The 16,952-nt window shown below is 45.4% G+C and overlaps 1 protein-coding gene across 3 annotated transcripts in view; it reads right to left on the bottom strand.

Moving 5' to 3' along the window:
• PAX7 (paired box 7) overlaps nt 1–16,952 on the bottom strand; it is a 101,686-nt gene that overhangs the window by 52,126 nt on the left and 32,608 nt on the right. The window lies entirely within an intron of this gene.

Genomic DNA, 16,952 nt, shown 5'->3' with positions numbered 1-16,952 from the left:
AGCAAATCCGAGTAAGTATAGCTGCAATAAGTAAGCCCAGTTTTGATTTTTATTTTTTTTTTTGTCCAGAGATAAAGCAGAAAGCACTACATTGATATTCACCAAGACTACAGTCAGACCCAGTGGATTTTAGAGGGGACGCACCGAGAACAGCATTAGCTGTGACTCTAGTGTTCACCAGAGGCCTCTCACAGAGCAAAGCCCGAGTTTCAAACATGTGCGATGTGCAGGTTATCCGTTCCCTGCGGTGCAGATGTTGATGTATGGAGGATCTCAGCCAGGCCAAAATTTTATGTCTGCCTTTGGGACAGTGAAAAATGTGCCACTGGTTCATTGCAGCAGAGAAGGAAGAATATGATACATTAAACCTTTCAGCTAGGTGAGACATCTGGCCTCGGTCACCTTTTCCTTCTCTCTCATGAAAATAGGAGACTCATTAAATGTGCACTAATGTTTTTTCCCCTACCAAGCTTGACTGCTATCTTTCAGACTAAGTCTGCACAGGCAGACTGAGACCCAGAATCTGCTTAAACACTGTGCTCACCGAGAAATGTTTTTTCTTTTGGCTAAACCTTTGCTAATTTAGGATTAGAAACAGGACTTACATATGCTCATCTTGACGATAAAATTCCCTAAAGTTACTAATAGTGTTTTTCAGTTCTCTCTTTTTGTTCAGCTCCTATACTATCATCATCCAAAAATCTGCCTTTTTCTTTTCAGAGCTGGGAACGGCAGCTGCGATTTCCCCAACAGCTGCTCAAGAGTGGCTGCAGTTTGAGGAGTACAAGGCAAATATCCCATCGGAGCTCGCTTGTTTATACTGAGATCACCACAAAATGCCATTGCATTCAGCTTGCTGCAATACAAAAATGCTTTTATGTCTCGGGGCTTCACGGGGAGGATGCGGTGTCAGAACTCGGCTAACTACAGTTGCACTGGAGTCAGAGAAACTCTGCTGCAGAGGAGTGGATGGCTTGTTTTGGGGGCAAACACATCACGTTATAAGAGGTTTTCCCTTCTTCTAGCTCTGGCTTATTAATACACAGGGTCTTTACACACATTCATCTTTTTAGATCAAGAACTTTTTATTCCTCACTGAAGTCAGTGAGAAATTCACTGCTGACTTCAGAGGAGCAGCATCTGTCCCACATTTTAAAGACAGTTTTACTGTACATGGAAATTTGTTACTAAACTCGCTTTTTGGTTATGTCCATTTTCTGGGCAGGTCTAGAGTCTCAAGTGGTGTAAAAGGAACATCTGTACTTGAAAATAGCAGCTCTCCACATCTGGGTCCCAGATGATTCGGGGCAGGTAGAAGCACATCTGGACCTTGGAGTACCATGCTGTGCAAAAGCACATCTGGAAAGCTATAGCATACAGTAAATTTCTTCAAGTGAATCATTTAAGTTACCAACTATTCTTGGTTTAATTATTTAGTATCTTTTCGAAAATATTTGATACGAAAAAAAGTAAGGACAGAGGTGTGTTTGGGTCTGGGATGTGAGGGGGCCAGCGTGAGGAAGTGGAAGGAAAATACACAAAGTTAAATGTCATTTAACTCTGCAGCTGAGCATATTTCTTTACAGTTAATACACATTTCCATATAGTTAGTATGCATGTTGAGCAGCAACTTTCAGCCTGTGAGCTCTTTAGCACAGGAATTGTCATTTGCGGCATGTGTCATGCCTGGTGCAACAAAGCCCCAACCTGCTTGGCAAATACTATGGTGACAGCAATGTCAAAATGACCTTTTTAAGATTAACTCTTCTCTTGGCCACTTGATAGTAATGCTGTAGCATCTGCTCATCCACTTGATTGGTCCAACTGCTTACCCAGTATACAACAAACCTGGGATCCGGTATCTCCCCAAATGAGGAAAAAAAGTCTAGAAAAGGATCTGTAACGTGTTTCATCTCCCACACTTCGCTTTGCTCACTTTTTTTGCTGCAAAAGTCTGGAAGGGAAAACGGCCAAACTGTCTTCAATAGCTTTATGCTTCTAATTAAGAATCCCTGATTTGGCCACAAAGTTTTGGGAGAGGAAAACCGATTGTCATGAACAACAATCTGTCCTATTCACAGCAGCATCGGCAACTGCGCTGGCCATCATGCTAGCTACAGGGTTAAGAGAGTAGAGAGCCAAACCTTGCAATGCAAACTGATGTAACACTTTCTATCCGCAAGTCTCCAAACAGCTCCCGACTGGCATTATCTCCATTTTACAACCGTGGCAAGGATGGCGGAAGTCACCCACCTACGATCACCCTGTGAGTCAGGAGCAAAGCTGGGAAAAGTAGCCACAGCTCGTCGTGCCAAGTCCGAGGCTCCAACAACCCGACTACAAAGATGAAACCAAGAGAGCAAGAAAAATCCCAGGGTATGTCTGGAACCAGCTGGTCTTAGTACGATGCAGCTGCTGCTGTCAGACACAGATTCATTAAATAATATAGAAAGTCTTTCAGCTGAGACAGACTGCAGTATGAGTCTATTATCTAACGCATCCTCTATCATCAGGGGACAGTCTCCCTTACCTGCCTAAGATGCAACTTGAGGATCTAACAGGTCTTTTCCATACGTAAACAGCTGAAAGCTGCGGGACAAACCATTGCCACAATTTCCACAAAGTTTCTGTGCAATGAGAAGTTTTACAAAGCTGCAGGAGTAACTCAAGAAGACTCCCTCGCTAGTCAAGCCCAGGGGGATTCATCCAAAACTTGAATGCTTCATTTTTTGCTGCACATCCCTGTGTGAAAAATGGATGCATGGCACTGCCAGCAGCATGAGCAGTGGGAGAATCCCAGTTTGCAGCCTCCAGCACAACGGGGCTACTGCCGTAGAAATAATCATTAGCATGCGCTGGTAGCATTTTACACTTACTCAGCACAGACAGCAATGAATACCCTGTAAATACGAAGGTGGAGAAATAACTAGCAGCAGCTACTTGTGTGGCTTACCAGTCACTAGTTGTGATGAAGGATGGGAAACAGCTAGCTGTCCGATATGCAGCTCCCCTAGGATATCATACTGGCTAAAGATTGACAGAAAAGAACAGAATGGAGAGGTGAATGGAGGGAAAAATCTCACGGGAGGACGAGTCAGAGAAAAGGAAAAACTAAGAGACAAGTGTGTGTATTATAGGACACACACACTGATCCCACTATGTTTTATTTTTTTAAGAGTGAGTCCATCTTTATTATTTAGCGTAACTGCTCTGTAGCTCAGAAAGAAAAAACCCAAACTGCTCAAATCTCTTTGCTTTGCAAGACTCTGAGAAATAAAGAGACATAGGCTTCATTATGGGAATGAAAGCAAGGTTGCCAGTGTGAAAATTCATAAGCTCTTCCCTCTGCTCCGGGGGTCTATTAAAACGTGCAGTCACCTTCTTGGAGCAACGATACAACACGGCTCGTGCAAGGGGGGAGAGACGACCACGTGGAGGGACTTGTTGAAGGTTTGCGTGGACCACTGTCAAGTCCCACATCTTCGGGGAGGATGAGCTGGGGAGAACCAAATAAACCAAAGGGGTTCTTTCTCCCCACGGAAATGAGTGCAGCCAGAGCATGTGCACAGGATGGCATAAGAAAGCTGACAAATATAAGCCTGGGCTTGTCCTAGGACCCATTCTAGCATGAGGAAATGTGTAAATTATGGCCCACAAACTCACATTCCTGAATAATGCTGCCGATTCAGGTTGGGGTACAATTAGCAAGAGCTGGGCAGAGTTCTCTGGAGGGGTTTGAAAGGAATAGAAGTAGACTGGAGCTCAAGGAAGGGAACAAGAAAAACGGTCTCTAATTATGGACTGGATGTGTCCTCCCTCTTCCCATTCCCTTCATCCTCTATTTCCCTTCCTCCCCCTCCGCCTTTCTCCTCTCCACCTCCATTCACTGCTTCTGGGCGCCTCTTAGCCCTGGAGTTAAATTAATCAACAGGATTAGGTGGAATCGGCCACAACAAGACCCTCCAGGCTCAGACTGAGCCCTTGATGCTCTACAAGGACCTGCTGCCTTGTCTTGAAGCACCTTGGTGCCGTCTGGAAGGATTGGCAGACAGGACCAGACATGAAAACGCATTCATTAAAGTGGGGATCGGATTTTGTTAGAGGGTAAAGGGGAGCTGCACATTCTCTCCTTCAGTATTTCTCATTTCATTTCCTCTCTCTCTTTCTCTCTTGCTTCCAGCTGCACCATCCTAAAAATTAAATGTGTGTTGGAGGGGAGAGATGAAGAGGGGGGAAGGGAATGGTTTTGTGAATAGCTTAGCTTTAACTGCACCTTTTATGCTGCAACTGGCTTTAGCAAACTCACCCATGTACTGCTGGAGCAACGGCGATGCTCTATGAAACCAGATCTGGAGGTGACTGGCTGGGAAGCTAATGCAGCCACAGGGGAACTTGGATTTAATGGCATGAGAGAAGTATGAAAATCTCACTTTGAAGGTACCAGCAAGATCTGAGCACCCCCACATTACAGCCCTGCACCAGGTCCCCCCTTCTTCACAATGCTCTCCATCCACCAAAGCTGTCGTGCTTAGTGGCCCCAACAGCTACCCCTGCATAAACATATGCATGACATTTTTCCAGTCCCATACGTACCTGAACTTCAGGTATCTAAAATAATTTCAGGTTATTTTATGGTGGAGGACAATTAAAGAGTCTCTCAATGACCTTGAAAAGGGCAGGCTTCACTTGCCACGTGATGCTTTTGCTGCCTGACATTGCCTTAATAAATGGAGCCACATTGCCATGAGGCAGTGAGGAGGTACCCATCTCCCAGGTGAAAATATCTCCCGATTGTGGGTACCTTGTCATGAGGGCCTGAAATAACAAGATACATTATAGCTGAGATCCTTGCTGTGGACCTCAGCTACAGTACATCTGTGGAGCAGGAAGAGTGGGACTGCACACCTTGCACTTTCTACTCCCCCAAAAGAATGTGGGAGGAACAAGGATCACCAAGATACAGCTGTTTATTCACAGAGCATGTCCCCTGTGCTGGACACCGCAGTCAACAGCTTCAGAAGCAAGAGCTGAAACTCTCCCTGACTTCTTAGCATCTGCCTTTCCCTCTGGCAGAAAGCAAACAAAACCCATCAAAATGCAAACAAGACTATGAAAAGCCTGAGAGAAGAGTGACACAGTGACAGCGTCGCAGGCACAGAATTGTATTGCCTTGATTTTTCTTTCCAACGTGAAAACCAGAACAACCTTTTCTCTCTCTTCTTGGAAAATGATGAAGTCCTCAGTTCACAATGAGAGAGAGGTGCATACGTGTGCACAGAATAACCCCCGCTCACCTCCAAACCTATATAACAGCAGGTGGGACTGCAAAGGGGGACAAACATGTTTCAAATTCATCTCTTGCCCACCTTTCCCCTGTCCAAGCACATTCCCAGACAAAAAAACCCAGTAATCAACACAGCACATACAATAAAGCTTGGGTTTCCCCCTCCCTCCCCTTTCCAACCTGTAAACTCCCCATTCTCCAGCATTTGCTCATGCCTGCGCAGCTGTATTACAGTTTAACATAGTTTAGAGGGCTGTGGTGTGGAGCAGCGGCAGAAAACGAATCACATAATAGTTGATATGCGTTTTAATCAAGTAATTCGGCCCAAGCAGAATGACAGTGCCTGTTGGTGGGGTGCCCTTGAATACCAAACAGACTGGGTAGCAGGCCTAGGAAAATGAAAAAGTCATTTACAGCTCAGCTGGGGACTGCAGTGTTCAGCAAAGCATTAGTGTGAGGGCCTTAGAAGATAAAGGTTTGGGTATTTTTCTTTTTTTTTTTTAATTCAGGCACTGAACTGGCCAGCTGTAACCAAACGACAGACTGAGGTAATGTCCATTATGGGCTTTACAACTTGGAAATAATACTCACAGTGGAGCCGATGCTCTTGAACAGGGAGGCAAAGACAGTATGTATCTGTCTGTCTGTCTGTCGTGAATACAGAAAAGGGGGGGAGGCAAAGAGAAAGGTGTTTCACAGCTGGATAATTCCCTCATCATGTCAAGATCTCTACTGAATGAGCGAGATCATATGTGGAAGGAGAAGCTGTAGGAAGGAGGGAGAGAGGAAAGCTGGAGGTTTAATGGGTGAAGAGGGAGCATATGCAAAAGGTATCCAAATGCGCACACCTCCCTGCACATGGGTGACGGGACACAGCCAGCTAGCTGGATGACCACAGCGAGAACCACACAACCTGTTCTGGCTTGGAACGAGGGATCCGATGATTTCTCTGTGTCTGAAGCCCAAAGATTTACCCGGAAGGAGCCCCACATCCCCATGCTGGGCTTGAAGACTCAAAGGTGGTGCAACATGTTAAGTTTTACATGGTTCTGGCTGCCCTACTTCCCTGAGCACTCACCCAACACTTACTTTCCTCTCAGCTCTGCCAGAATTTGCCTCCTAACTCATGGACTGGTTTGGGGATTTTAAGAAAACTCTTATACAGGAGTATCTCACCTGGCACTTGGCCATGAAAAACATATATCCCTCTAAAGAAAAGAATATAAATTTCTCTTTGGTTAGGGTGCCAGTTTGGGACGCACAGAGGTCCAAAATCCACCTCCATTTTCCACTATAAAAATCCCTACATCTCCTTGAACAAGTACCTTAGCCTTCTGGGCTCAGTTCTAGCCAGGTTCATAGGCACAACCACAAGTGGAGCACTACAAGATTTTGGAAGGAAAAAGCTAGAGAGACCCTGCTTTCCTTGGAACAGTCATCCATCAACAAAAGCCTCTTGCCAATACAAGGACTTGCACTGAGTGAATACATATCCAACAGTTCTCTCTGCATCAGTTGCAGCCATTCCAGGTAACTCCGTTCAGGTTGGGAACGTACCTTTGCCTTGAAACTGGAAGCTAAACTAGATGAAGGCTTTTCCAAGCCCACAAAGAAGGAACTGCATCCCTAACCAGATGCTCTTTCATAATCCATGCCACGTATATAGACCAAGCAAACCCCTTGGCTGACGTACACCAGTGCCGTTCTGGTAAAAGCCAAGAAGCTGTACTCATTTATCTCGATGGAGGGATCTGGCCCCGGAGGCTCCATCTACTCTGCATGTGAAAGTAGTAAGAGACATCAGGGCCCCAGCAAATCCTACCGCAAATCAGGGTCTGGCAGCGTAGGTACCAGCTGCAGTGCCCCCACGCAAAGACACATGGTCACAAAAAACACAACATATTCTGTTCCTTGCGAGTGGTGAACAAAACCAAATCATCCAGAACATTTGGAGGAAGATAGGGAGGGAGGGAGGGGAAAAGACAGCCTACGTCTCCAACAGCCTTTGTTAATTCCCAGCACTGGCCTGAACATAAACAGATGGAATATCCATCAACTCCAGTCGTCTTTTCTTTTCTTTCAACTTTTTTCTAGTTCTCGCCTCCCTGCCCCCTCCACCCCTAACACTCTTTCTTCTGGCTTTTGTTTGGCCTTTTAAAGAACCCCGAGGTAATGAGGCCTGCCCCAACTCCCCAGCACATCTGTGAAGTCCATAAAAGGCCCCTTTTTCACTTCAATATTCATAGCCGTGTGCTTGTGGCAGGCGCAGGATCCAGTGGAGGGCTGTACGAGAGGGACCGCAGGGGCTTGCTGGCTCCTCTATTTGAATTGAAACGATGTAGTTAGAGAGGCATCAATAGTGCTCCCAAAATCAGGAAGCAAAGGGAGACCAGCTGGGATACAGGGGAAATAAAGAGGCAGGGAGAAGAAAAGGTCTGCTCATTTTCTCTGGATTTTTCCCTTTTTTGCTTTCTTCCCTTTTCAGCTTCATCTCTCCAGTTCCCTTAAAAGAATTTCTCATAGACATAGGGAAGTTGATGGAGCAGTGCAAACATGTCCCGTTCAAGGGTCTGAGCTGCACAGGAGAACTGGGCATAGGTACCTAGGATGCTGGAAGCCTGCTAGCACTAAGGATGGGAGAGCTGACCCTTTGATAACCACCCTGACTTACAAGTCAAAGAAGCAGGCAAACCCAAGACAGAGTACCTGGCCTGCAGTGTACAAAGCCAGGCCTTTGATCCAGGCAAGAAGGACTACTGTGTATATGGCACCTGGGGCTGAAAAAACAGTAGGTGACTGACCAAAAGGGAAAATTAAATGTACGTGTTTAGTTTGGTACTGTTGTTTCAGCACTGCTCCTGCCTGGCAGAGGGACTTAGCTCTTGCCTTGGGCAGCAGTATGGCGTGACCCCAGCTCAGCATGCAGCCTCTCTCCCCGGTGCTCAACTTGGGTCCCTGACTCACCCACTAAGTTCACACCATGCCTCGGCTAGGTTGAAGCTCCAGCTGGAGGCCAAGGAGATGGAAGGAAACCCCAGTGACGCCCAGCTTGCTGTAATTCCACTCTTTGTGCTCCAGCCGTGCCCGTTTTCCCCCAGCAGCAAGCATGCATAACATCACAGACACTATAGTAAGGTGGTGAACCTCCAGGAGCCCGTTACACCAGTTTGCCTCCTCATTCTGAGCACAATGCAGTATCTAACTGCTCCCCATGTGCGTTACGACCACCCTCCGAGGGTGCCTGGAGGTACAAATACCGTAATAGAAAAAACACTGTACTATTCAAACACCTTTGTGAAAATAGCACTCAGATCCACAGGAGAGAGACTCGGAACTGACCCCAGCCAGATGACAAGCATCTCTGGCCCTTTTACCTCGGTTCTCATCTTCCGAAACTTGTGTGCTTCTATCCCAGACCCAATCCCCCATCCTTAATCTATTCCAGTACTTCTTACTTAGTAATTTTCCCAAAGCAGAAGCACCATAGCTGTCTCAGATGTTGGTGATACCTAAGCAAAAGTTACCTTTCTCCAGCTCTGGGCTGGATTCCACTCGGTGTAACGCGTTCATCAGCACATCATGTATGCACAGACATGCCATCTCAGATGTCTAGCATCCTAGTGAGGCACACAAATCCAGGTTTCACAGTTTCTCGTCTGTGACAACCTCTGCTCCCCCTGGCTTTGTCCCAGCATGGCTCTGCTCATGTACTTGAAGTACTGCCACCCCTTCTGTTCCAGTTCTGGGCCCCACACGCTCTGCCAGCACATCTCAATCTTGGCCGATAGCTGCCTTGCTATTCTTACCCTGGGGTCCCTGCACAGCTCTATCATTGCTCCTCCATCCCAATTTGCAACACCCTCTTTTATTTTCATCCTAAACCTCTGTATAGCTCTGCCAACAGCCCTTAATCTTGTCCTGTAGTTCCTCTGCTGTTCCAGCCCTGGGCCTCCCTGGCTGGGTACATCAAGTTAAAGACCTTTCAATATAAGACCCTTTCAGGAAAGATAAACAAATTTAACCTCATAAACCTTTCCCAATCCTGAAAAACCAGCCCGTGAGAATGAGGCACCAGAGACCACTTAACCACACATGAGAAACACATTCCTCCTGCTGTTTGCAAGCCCTGCTTCATTTATCTGAATGTCAGACCGACCGCCTGAAGCCAAGAGGTGTGCGAGAGCGGGCACGAGCAGCCACTTCGCTTCCTTTACTTTGTCCTCAACCGTGTCTTTGAAAACAGAGGGATGCAGCAGAAGTCGTTAAGGCAGTTGTCCTCTGAGAACATATGATTCTTTTTCCCCTCTTCTGCTTCCTTCCCTTTCCTGTGTCCTTGTGCTTTTTTATTTACATATACACACACACAATATAGATACATATGTGTGTATCTATATGCACATCCTCTCTCACTTCACTGCTACTTTCACTTGCTTTCCTGCTCTCTCTACTGCACTTCTGCCAGCTCCTCCATCTTTCTCTCCGTATTTACACCCCTCCCCTGCCTACTTTTCTCCCAACACACACAAACACTCACGGCTTTACATTAATTTCAGCCCACAGAGAAAACACCAAAGTACATGACTGTAAAGAGCTCTGGGAGTGAAGGACCCACAAGCAGAGCATGTCCCTCGTCAAGTTGGCCAACAGCAACTCCGGCTGCCACTAAAAATGTGTTGAGAAGCTGGACTGTGACATTCGCCTGCAATTGAACCCCTCTGCTTGTCTCTGCTGCTCTCTGCTAGCCGAGCCAGGAGAAGAAAGAGAAGAAAGAAAAGTATAGGGAGGAGAGAATGCAAGTGACAGAAAGAAGGATTGAATGAAGGAGTGAAAAGAAAGAAAGATATCCCTGCGCCGCTTGGTCCTTTATCAGCCCTGTCATCTGGTGCAGGGCCCTGTTCGCATTGTCTCACCTTGGACAAAACAAAAAGGCGTTTTTGTGCAGATTCCTTTAGAGCTGCCAGAGCCCGCACCTTAGGGGGTCGCTGAGGGCTGAATGTGCAGCTGACAGCCCTGCGCAGCCCGATGTGATATCAATAAACTCCGACATGTCAACTCTTCAGCACAGCTCATGTGGAAGGTACGGCTTGAATATTAAAACCTCCAGCGGCCGGGAAATAAGCCTGGGGTGGAGAGGGGGGAGGAGGTGGCTCAGAGCAAGACGAGGTCGACGAGCGAGGGGGCTGCGCTAGCACAAGCTAGGGGCAATGCAGCCAAAAAAAGAGACACCATTACAGATCTGCTACCTGCTGTCTCAGTAACTCTTCAGTGTCTTTTTGCTTTTATCCTTGGCCACCAGCGAGGACAAGAGGCATACAGGCTTGTATGGTGGCTTCCACTACGGGTCCTGGGACAGGGATTCTCTTTGAGAACCAAACTGGACAGGAGCCCAACAGCCAAAACAGAACCTGTGCACACCTGCTCGATACTACCTACATCCTCCCTCCTGCCTGGCGGACATCTGCTTCAGGGCAGGCGTAGAGTATGCACGAGAGCAAATATACTACCTCTTCACACACTGCTGTTTATTATATGATGGTGCTCAGAGGCACCCACCAGTGACAGAGCCTCAGCTGTGCTGCCAGCAAAACTTCCAGTCCAGAGTGACAAGCCAGGCCACAGAAGCGCCTGTTTTGCTGATGGAACACTGAAGCCCAGTAGCAATTTTTTTGCCGCTTCTGACACTGGAACAAGATGCTTTCCCAGGAGAGTAGGCACAGCATCGTGACAGAAGTACTGGTGAACTTTCGTGCCTGTTAGCACTGGCTACAAAACGTTTTCCTCTGCTGACACTTTCCATCACTAGGTTCCAGAGTGAACATACCCAGCTGAAATAAAAGAGGCAGCTCACTCCAAGAGAACTGAACTGTGTTAAGCTCAGAGGCAAGCTAGGCTCTCTGAAGACTACGTAATGTCCACAGCCTTCATTTCCACTCAGATCACAGCTCCGAAGTTTTATTTTTGCAGTAAAGGATGGATCATATTTTGCCCAAATTAAATACTTGGAGCCTCAGATGCCCATTCCTCTAAAGGGGTGGGGGGGAGGCCAATCCCACCACTGGAGCAGAGCTGTGCTGAACACGTCCTTTAGCCCTGATGAAGGCAGGACACAACTGTCCCATGAGGCCACGATCAAGACAGAAGTAAGTTTCAAAGTCTCCAGCCCTACAGAAGAGCTTTTTCAGGAGGTAGATAGCTATATATGCATGATATTCTGTGGGGTTTATCTGCCAAGTATTTCTCAGGATGCATGACTTCATTCTTTAGGTATTTTAAAATGTAAGGAGGGATCTTTCAGGACCTTGCGATGATCTCTTTTCCTCTTGGATTGTGATCCTATGAGGCAACTGTGCCCTGACAGACACACAACATAAGCTGAAACCTTTCACAACTACTTCTTGCTTGGGAATTCAAGATGAGGAGCAAAGTCAAAAACATTTCCCACCATCATTAAACCAGAAGGATGTGTGCAGCAGAGCTCTGCTCTTACCAGATGGAGAGACTGAATATGTACAGAATAGTGTTTTCGCCTGTCAGTCACAGACAGGAACAGGTATTTCTGCCACTAGATCTATTTTGGTTAGAACTGTGCAGATCTGGAGTTTTCCAGTTTGTCAGTCAAATCCCCCAAATGCAGGGAGGTGAGAGTGTTTCAGGATAGCCTTAAATAATTTCTGTTTGACTGGACTGTTTGGGTTTTTTTAAATAAAGAATCAAAATATTTTAATCTAAGGTAGTAGAAACATTTCAGCTGACCTGAAATGAAGAATCTTACTTTATTTTCAAGTTATTTGATTAGAATTTTTTCCATTAAGAAGTAGGTTCATTTCACAATGAAGTTGGGATTTGAGAAGACACTGAAAAGCCCTTGTATTTTTTTGATTCCTCCCTCACATGTGGCCAGTGGCTCTGGGATCTTTGCAGAGGCCTCTGGTCTTGCTTTAGTTCCATTTTGACCATGTGCCCTTTGCCAGTCACAGAAATCAAGCGAGCCAAGAGTTGGTACTGTGTTGTTTAGAAACGTGATGTCTCTAACATCAAACTGATGATTCCCCCGTGTCTACTACTGTGCAAAAAGGAAAGGATTTGTGTGCCTGGCTCTCTGAGACATGCAGTCTTCTGTGGCATGAGCTGATCTCTGGCAGTCAAGCCAGCAAGGTGGTGGGCATGTGAAATATACCTCATGAGCTACATGTAGGACTGGCACTCGCAGCTAACAACAACAGAGTCTGAGCAAAATCAGCAAATAAAATGGATACTAATGACTCTCACTCAAAAAAAAAAGTCAGAAACCCAAAGAAACCTACTTGAAAACCAAGCAGTGAAGTGTTAGAAGAAGAAAATTCTCACCCACAGCTTGAACGGACACAGCAAGTGCACAAAGTGTCACAGGAAAAATATTTTTCCAGCTACTGATGAGCCCACATGAGAATCGCTCACCCTTCAAGGGGCCCGGTAATATGTAAGTTAGTTCCACGCCATGTACAGTTTTGAAAGCCAAGCACTGACCATGCAAAAGCCTAACCCCTTTCATCCACCCCTTCTTCCCAACCAAATTTTACAGACCAGAGAAAATTAGCTGGAATGTTTAATGAATCTTTTGATATTCATACTTCTTCAGCTGGTAAATAATTTCATTCTGCACGCTGAGGACATTCAGGGTGCAAGCATGGAGATTTTCCTCTTGGGATAGGGTAAGTTGGCTTAGCTAAATTAAGAAATTACCTCCCCCTGAAATTTGAAACACTTCAAAAATGCAGTTGTCTGAATTGTCCAGATTCTCTGTGTTTCAGAGTGTGAGACAGTATTAACCGTTATTTGTATTTCTGTAGTTCCTACAGCCCATAACTAGGGTTAGGTGGGGGGGTTGCACTGTACCAAAGCAAACATGGACAAACGATGGCAGGAGGACAAGACGAGGCAACTAGATGGTGGAAATGCATTTTTACACGTCTGAGTCAATACTGGAAATAACATTTGGATGTCCTGGCTCCCAGGTGGCTGCTGGGTCCACTGGCTGATCCTTTTTAAATTATAATGCCAAAAAAAAAATTAATGACTTGGCCTGATTCCTTGCACCTTGCCAGATGTGCTGCATAACTCCTCTATTAAGTCCCAAACTCCTGGTTAGGTGAAAACATACCTTTTTGCAAGACATCACTCTGCTGAATACCACCTGCAGCTCTAACACATTATTCAAGTAATTGATTAGCCTGCCCTTCTTACTTCAACACTTTCCTCCGTGCCTAAAGATTCCCATTTCATGCTTCAAAAATCCCAGAGAGAACAAGTCTCTTGGGCTGCATGAGTTTGCTGGACAGCCCTGGAGCCGTTCGCAGCCGTAACAAGGCAGACCCCTCTACTAACCAGCCGGCAGAGCATTCAGATGCCATCTAGCAAATCCATCTAGCATCAGCAAAGGTTTGAAATCAAAGATGCCCTTTGAAAACTAGAGTGTTTATTTGTTTTAATGGGTGTTTTCTAAACAGCAGAACAGACAAGCCAATATCAGAACAACTTTCTCCACAATGCAAAATTAACTATGCAGGAAGACAGTCAGAAGAGTTGGCAACAGACCTAGGTGTGAAGCCCCAACAAAACACAAGCTGAAGAGCTGGACCTACTCCCTGGATATTAATTTTAATCCCGGGTGTGCTGTGGTTTCAGTGGGAAGAAACCCCACCGGGATATTCAAGCATCGGGCTCCAATTGGCAGCAGCAGGAGCCGAGCCCCGTTCTGGGAATGGCAGGGCTGCCCCGGGTCACGTAGCCACCGTTCCACTCCCCACTGTGAGGGGCCCCAGCGCTGGATATTTGCAACCGGCTTTAGCGTCACAGTGGGAGCTGGAGAGGACTTACCAGCCCTTTGTGATGGATACGCTTTTCGGTCCAATGCTGCCAGCGCTATCGCTATTAGAAATGCCACCAGAATACAGGATAGATTTTCCACTCCCTTCTCATCCATTATCTTATCTGTCTGTATTGTCCCCTGTTTGGTATTGGGCTCAGGGACAGCTGACACACACAGACACAACTCAAGAAGTTCCAGCGAGCCTTGAACCTCGTCGCGCAGGCCACGACTGGACCTTTTAAAGGCACGCTTTGCACACTGTGTCTCTGCGATCTGCGCGAGATGCTGATATTTCTGGGAAAAACTTTGAAAGTGCGGCGCATGCCCTGCACCTACTTAGTATTAGGTGGAGGCACCCATCTCAAACTAGCGGAGCCTGAGTGCTCCCTTTGTACCTATGAACAATCTTCCCCTCGCATTGATTATTAAAGATTTTGGCTCACGCTGCTGACTCCATGGGAGCTTTGTCGCAGTCGGTGCTGTACAGAGCCATGAAAGCACGTGGTAGTACCTGGTCCACAAGCAAATACCAGCAAAATCCAATGTATATACATTTCAACAGCTGGGTCAAAAACGTTCATGTTAAGTCCAAAACAACCGCCCATAGCCAGTCTTAGAAAACCTGTAGGAACAGCACAGGTTTTTCTTTTAGTAAAAGTGCAATCTAATATTATTTTCCTGCAGAATTTCACTTGGATCAGTTTCATTCCCAGAGGACAGAGAAGAGTTTCTCTACCAAAAACTGAAGTTTCCATCAAGAACACATACAAACTTAGAGGCACATATTTTTTTATCTAAAAAAGTAGCAGTATTTATAAAAATAAGAATTTTTAGGCACAGAAATAATGAGATTTAGATTTAAAATATTTTCTCAGTCCATAGCAATGCTACATTAAAATAGTTCCTTATAATTTGTTATCCATTTTCACAAAACCTAACTTAGTTTCTTTAAATTTTAATCCATTCTAAACACTCGGAATTCAAAGTTTTTGTTGATGTTACTCAAGATATTTCCCAAACCTGCACAATGTCACCCTCTGCTGACGCATTCAAATAGAAGTTTTTATAACAAAAGAGATAAACGGTCAATTTAATCCAGTATCCTGCCCCTGACAGCTCCCAATGCTGGATACTTCCCGACAGAGACATAGGCTACTCCGTAATTATCTCCTGCACCATTACTTCTGTTGAGTGAAGGGTAATCTTCCCAGTGCCAATTAATTCATGGCCGACTTGCAGAAACCTGGATTGCTTTTTTCATTAAAAATAGTTATTCAGTACGTAGGATCAACTGGGGCAGTACCCAAAAGTTCAGCTGCTCTCTGGGACAACTTGAGCCTGAACACCTGGGCTGGAAGAAGTCCCCCAAAAACCTCAGAGAAATCAACATTTGAAATATGTTTACATAAATAAAGAGGGGAAAAAAACTACGAACACTTCATTACTTGCCAGCAAAATTCTGCTATGAAAACCGAAAGTCTGAGAGGAGTTAGAGGCTATCTACATAAGGTCATGAATAACTATTCTTTATTAGAAAAGCTTTTATATTCATGAGACAAGGCCCGAGGCCCCTTGCTGATCTTCATCCCTCCTTGGCTCACTTTGCAGAGGTGCTCATTTAATTAACAGTTTGTCTTTTGACACACAAAAAAAAGCACAGATTTAGCACTAGGCTCTTAACACTTCCTAAGTCCTGTTATCCTGTTCTATAACTTTTAATTTGAGATTGAAAATATACTCAAATGCTTTCATCTGGTACTTACTGGGTTCAAATGACCAGGTAAATTTAAATAGAACAATACATATGACTTACTAGCAAAGGTACACACCTAAATAAAGATGGTGAAAAGCACAGTAAAGGCTAACAAACTATATACCAATAATATATGAACCTCCTTATATGCTTACATATTCTGTACACGATACCTAAAGATCTGGGCAGACATGGAGAACAGGAACAGGACTGGGGTAAGTAACAAAAGGGATAAATATAAATTACAGGCACGTGAATGAAATTGTGCTTCTGAGGTTCTTTGTGACTTCAAGTGCCATTGACAGAAGCATTTATAGCACTCATCTTGTGTCCTGCTACAGTGTTGAGCCAGTCGGCTCTGTGCTGATGCCTTGTAACAGAGAAGTGGGATTTATCCTAATAAGTGTTCTGGAGTTAGGAGTTATAAAGCCTCGCTCCAAGGTAGCTGTCACTTATCAGGTGTGCAGTGAATGTAGGCAGAAACAGAGATACAGGGGACTACATGCCTGGTGGGTTGACAAATGATGGGTGAGTTTGCTTCTTAACCTAAAAATTGTCACTAGATGGAGAAGAGAGAAAGTGGCAATGGCTGAAGGCAAGAAGTGTACTTTCATCAATATGCTAGTACCTCAAAATAAAACAGGAGGAGGGAAAAAAAAAGGAGGGAAAAAAAAAAAGGGAAGTCTGGAAGTCCTTGGGGATGAGATCATCTGTCACCACAGGCCAGCAGCGCTGTCATGAAATAAATAAATGGTCTGGATTGTCTGCAAGGGTGAGTACAAGTCAGTGACATTGATCTGCATGTCCATCTGGGTGAAAACTTGTTTGTGGGCAGACCCTTCACTCAGTGAAAAGTGCCTCCTATGGCTCCTTCTGCCCATCATTGCTTTCTCCTTTCCTTAAGTCAGAGATAATGAAGTTACAGAGCTCGCTAAGAAGGCAAGGAGGTTTTTTCCTAACCCTTCAGCTTCCTCTGAAACAAACCCAACAACAACTCAGCTGGTCTTCCTCTATTATTTTTGTTGGAGAGACTCCCCCAGCCCCTCCCTATGGATCTGCTGCTAATA

Source organism: Gavia stellata, chromosome 27 (assembly GCF_030936135.1).
Source record: "Gavia stellata isolate bGavSte3 chromosome 27, bGavSte3.hap2, whole genome shotgun sequence".
NCBI classification, from domain to species: Eukaryota; Metazoa; Chordata; class Aves; order Gaviiformes; family Gaviidae; genus Gavia; species Gavia stellata.
This window is presented reverse-complemented; position numbering and strand designations above follow the sequence as displayed.